Raw genomic sequence first — 6,025 nt, forward strand, 5'->3', positions numbered from 1 at the left:
TAAATCAATACATAATGGCCAATTTGCTGTGAGTATTCATGGTCCCCAGAGGATTAATCATAATATTATAAGATTAATCCTAGTTTCCTCTCAGCACCACCATCAGGCTATAATGTCCACTCATACACAAGAAATATTAAAATCTAATGGGACAATTTCCAGGAAGTGTACTGAGCACATTTATGCTCCCCAGAAGATGAACATGTTGAATTTGGTGACTTCCTCTGAAATGCCATCATTTCATATTGTTGGGTGTTACGAACAAGGTCAAACTAAAGTTTAGCTTTACTGTCATTATTCAACAGAAAATTCCACACTGACAAGTAGTTGTAAACTTTCCAACTCTCCATATGCTTGTTTTTAAATAAAACACTCCCTGAGCAGAGGTATAAGATCAATATGTTACGGTCATAAGCCAATACAGACAGTCAGTGTCTGTGTTATGTCCTCTATTGTCATTACATCATTATGAATGTATATAAAGTGCTTTAATTATGCATCAGGCCAAAGCTGGAGGGACCACCTTAAATATTTATTGATTATAAATGTCATATTTCATTATAAACTTGCTTTATTCATGGTTGGTTTACTCTTTGCTTCAGTTAACATTCCAACATGTTTGCAGTCACACTCTGCTCCAGCAATGCTTTACAGGCTCTATATTAGTGGAGGTTTAAACAGTTTATAATACAATGCTAACAATAGTGGAAAGACTGTAAACAGCTGTACTGCACTACAGCATTTCTTCATAGGATAGCAGTACGGCTTCAGATGTTCTGGGGTTTCAACGCTAAGTAGAAAACATGCACTTTAAAATGTAACTTTTGTGCTCAAGTGTGTCTTCCTTTGGTCATATGACACTTCACCACTATTATACAACCAAACCACAATAGTAAGTAAGTGAAATAATGGGCTGTGAGACTTTACGTGGTCTCGCTTTATTAGCACCTATTCAGTTCCTCCTCAGCTGAATAGATGCAGGTGCTGTTTGAAGAGAGAGGGCAAAAATGCTCCTCTGAATTCATTTGATTTGCTGTGTTGCATCAAATGAACCACAAACTGAGCAGATGGGAACATCTGTAGAATGGATGGTGCTTGATTTCAACCACAGCTACTGCAGTGATCCAAGGATGTGAACGCACAATAGCTTACAAAAAAAAACATCCTCGTGAAAATGAAGGACTAATTAGTTAGCTCTCTGTTCTTCAGCGCTTTCTGCTGAGCCGTATTAGTGTACAAGTCTGCCGTTTTAATATGCATGGATTTCTAGGTCAGCATACATTATGTTCCACAAGAAAGTGATACCATATTGTTCTTGCATTCTTTCAAATTTGTATGGGAAACTGTACTGAATTGCACAACGGACATGTGATGAAAATCACACTGGCATTTAAACCATGGCTACAGTGGTGCTGGTTCTGTAATTATGAGGATTTTTTCCTCTGGCTTGGATTTTATCCTCTCTGGAGGAAGATCAATTGCAATCATCTGAACTCTCCATAGTAATGAAAGTGATGGAAGGCCTGCTTTCAGATGCTGTTTTCACAAGCTCCAATAAATGCTCCATAACTATCGCGCCTGGTTATTGATAAGGGCATCACATGATCCCCCAAAAATGCTCAATAATTTTGCAGACTCACTGTCAGCAGCTATTACAACAGTTATCTATGGGAAGAAATGTGCCTCACACAGAAACTGCCAGAATGATCTGTATATGTAGGTGGTTCTTCTATAAACCCAAACATATAAACAATATATTTTTAAAGGTGGCTGTGGTATAAGATACAAATAGAAAAAGAAAATATAATCATTTTAGTCATTTTAGTTATACATCTTCTGTTCTGTTCTACACTATGTTAACATACAAACATCAATTTAGGAGGACTGTAAAGAGCATCTCAAATTGCAATTCCTCTACCAAGAAAGCCACTATAAACACCGTAAACGTAGCACTATGTTAGTTGGACAAAATCTTCAACATTCAAACCCGCACATGCAGTTCTTTACAACATATTTTAAAACAGCCATGTTCAAAGTCACTTACAGGAAAATATGTTTTTTTCAGGATGAAATCTGTCATTTTCTACCCCATACCAGTCAGAACTCCAGTGACATTTTGAATGATACCGGACGAGTCATCTCCCAAACTGCTGATGTTAATGGGACCATCTTTAGAGACAGAGAGAGAGAAAAAACATAAAAATGTCCATCAAATTTCCCTGAATACCTCATTATTTTCCTCATGTGCTCTGGTGACGTGGTCTGGTGTGACTGTTGGTGCCTTTTAAAAGAAAGTATATTCACAGAGGAAAATAGAGGGGATTTTGTTTGGCTACAAACACCTGATTATGGTGCATAAGCTAGTTTGAGAAATGTGATGGACATTTTATTCTGTCTTGTGGCTGTAAAAGGATGGCTCCTTTAATTTCAGCAGTCTGGTAGAAGGCTGAGATGGAGATGTGGGGGCTAAAACCAGTGTGTGTCTGACAGTTATTCAAATGTCACTGGAGGTTTGATTAGCATGTGGGTGAGTAGATAATGATGAATTTCTTTAACGGTGATGCAAATGATGAACAATAAATAAAACAAATTCAGAATATGACTTGTACATGCAGTTTTTAATTCAAGTCTCAAGTCAAGACAAGTCAGTTTGGGAAATGTGCTTATTCGGTTTCTGGTGCAGTGTTAGAGGAAAGGATACTACTCTGATATCTGTACGTTAATTATAAGGCTCCAACCAGCAGCTGGTTAGCTTAGTTTAGCACACAGAATGGAAACGGGGCTAGTCTGGCTCTGTCCAAAGGTAACATACTCTGCCTCTGTTCACTAATTAACACATTATATCCCGTTTGTTTAATCCGCACATAAACTGAAATGTAACCAACAATTTGCTGTTTTACCAGACTATTTCTTGACTGAGACCAGTAACCTCCTGGACTCTCCGCTGGTTGCCTGGCAACCAGTCCAGACTAAAAGAAAACCATAAAACACTACACTTCAGCTTGTGCTAAGCTAAGCTAATCGGCTGCTGTAGCTTCATATTTAACGCACAAACATGAGATGTGTTTTTTTATTGAGTAATTTGAATGCATATGCATTTGCAATTGCATATGCTAATAACTAAATATGCAATGTGTGTTGCTGCCTGTCATGCCATTACATTTTTTTTTGTTTCAGGATTTATATCAAGTCAAGTCAATTTTATTTACATTGCCCAAAATCACAAATTGTCTATCTTTAGACCCACTCTGTTAAGGAAAAAACTCCTTTAACAGGAGAAAAAAATCTCAGGAGGAGCAACAGAGGAGGGATCCCTCTTCCAGGACGGAAATAGAAAGACAATATTGGGTAAATAGAGTGCAGACATTAAGCCCATTCTACCACAAAGACCTGGAAAGAGGACACACTAAAAATACACACTGGAGGCAATTTTACCTGGCCCAGTCTTAAGGGAGTCAAGTCTTAAGTACGTTAAGGCTCCTAGCAGTCAAATCCAAGTCTCCAGCCTACAGCAGAGCTATCAGTGTCTCAGATGTAACCATTTCACATATGTACATTCTGCTACAACACCATGTTCATCAGTTAAGAGTTGTCCCACTCACTGAGACAAACATTAAAGAGAATGGCAACAATAAAACCTTATCCATGTGGTGCAAGTGTACATTAAAGTCCTACAAGTACAAAGACTGATGTCAAAGCTATTTCTTCCCATGTGGGCACAAGCAGAGCACCACATATAAGAGCAGTTTCTCTTATAAACAGTATGAACAATAAATCTAAAATGTATTTATTTCCAGAAAATTATATACCTAATAATTTCATGTTGCCAGTCATATAAAGTGTGCCATGAAGAAATGTTCTGTATCACTAAAAACAGTGTTAACAATCAGATATATTCACTCTAAATATTTTGACATGACTAGATCTACCCTGCGGTCCTGCCTCCCAGAAGCCTGGAAACAAGACAAATCTGCAAGCTCATGTTTTATTTGCTCTGGCCACCCATTTTATCCAATATGGGACGGGTTTGATACAGTTTGATACGATAACCGTACAGAGGAGCGCCATTGAGGCAAAAAAAAGCAAGATGGCTGCTGCTGATGAGGAACATTCTGTTGTATCAGTGCTACGTCACATGTTTTATTGCTCTGATTGGTTGTAGGTCTATGCAATTGCGTACAGAGGCGTTCCAGACTATTTTACATTTGCGAATTGATCTGGTGATGTCAGGCTAGCCTCTCAGTTACCCTTAATGGAAAACATTTTTCCTGACCCAGAAGTCGGAGTAAAGTTTAGCTGTTGGCCACATTTATCTTGGTCACATGTCAACAGCAATTACCCTCAGAGAAAGGCATGGCAAGGCAAGGCATGGTGAACCACAAGCTATATGGTAAAATAAAAGTGTTTTACAATACTTAAAGCTGCTTTTCAGCTATCATTTAGCTTGGTTATTGAATGATTAAAGAGATGCAGTGAGTCAATTCATAGTCCCTCAGGTCTTTAAACACATAATCTCAGTGATGATCCTTCAGTTCCGCAGTATCTGGATCACTGCACACCACTGAACGCCAGGCTAAATAAAATCTAAACCAAGCTCATAATGCTGTTATGTTTTTTTTAGATCGACAACCCTTAGCTCAAAAACAGCTGAAGCCTCTGGACAACTGTCTATGAAAATGGGAAAGTAAAGAAGTAGAAGTAAACTGGGATAATAAACTATAGTGAACTAGGAGCTTTTACTATATCTATTTGCTTCGTTTAACAGCTGAATGTCTGTTTGTCTGCTACATGTAGACACACTGCTCCTAACAACTGTAGTCAAAATTCTTTCTGTGAGCAGGTTTTTCCAATAAATAAACTGGATTCTGGTCATTTTAGATGAATGTTGTGAGTCCCTTCTAGCTACAATCTCATGATCAATAAACTTTTCCCCAGTATCTTTCTTATGTCACTGTCACTTTTGAATGTGACAACTTGATTTCACCTCTGATACGTGCCTGCCGGGTGGGGTTCCTTTTCTGCTGACGCCCCCCTGTTGAGGATCATATGATGCTCTTGTGTTGCTTTGTAATGTTTTGCATATGGCTCCAGGGCGATCGTCCAAACTCTGAGTTGAATGGTGTTTTTGTTCAACATGGATCATCCCAGAAGAGAGCAAGCGTGCACACGGCTGCCTCAAACAAGGCCGTCAAGATGTCCGCAGAGGCCCAACGCCAGCACACCCCACCAGGCAGCTGCTGCCTGCCAGGCGCCCATCTACAAATAATCTACTGTGGGAGGAGGTGTCAGTCTGTTCTGTCAGGGCATATCCAGTCCTGAGTGACAGCTTCAAAGCTATTACACAATGAACTAGGTAATAATAATAATTAGAAAAGTGCTGAGAATATAGAAGTGTCTGGATTTAAGCAAACTGGGGCAATTTTTAAACTTAATCCTTATTCTGTGACTTCAATGCGTGGATGAACAGCACCTCTATTTGAAGTGACTGACTGAGAGTGAATCAAATGACTACAAAGAGACGTAAAAGAACCACAAAGAAACACAAAAAGACCACAAAGACACAAAACGACCACAAAAGACACAAAATTAATGCAAAACGACTGCAAAGAGACGCGAAACAACCACAAAGACACGCAAAACAACTACAGAACAACTACAAAAAGATCACAAAAAGACACAAAACGACCACAAAGAGATGCAAAACTCCCATAAAAAGATGCAAAATTACTACTAAGAGGCACACAACGACTACAAGGAAGTGCAAACGGGCACAAACAGGCGCATAACAACCAAAAAGAGACACAAAATTACTATAAACAATTCACTCTATGAGAAGACATTTAAGACAGATTTAGATCAATTTTTCATAAATATTTTGCTTTTTGTGTTTTTGTGTAATTGATATTTTGCAATTTCTGCATATTTGGCAACCTTCCTCAATGCACGATTAGTGGCATGCTGCTTTGATATTACTGTGGGACACAAGGCATCATGTTTTATCATTTCACAGTGAACAACACTTCTC

Source organism: Enoplosus armatus, chromosome 12, assembly GCF_043641665.1.
Source record: "Enoplosus armatus isolate fEnoArm2 chromosome 12, fEnoArm2.hap1, whole genome shotgun sequence".
NCBI lineage: Eukaryota > Metazoa > Chordata > Actinopteri > Centrarchiformes > Enoplosidae > Enoplosus > Enoplosus armatus.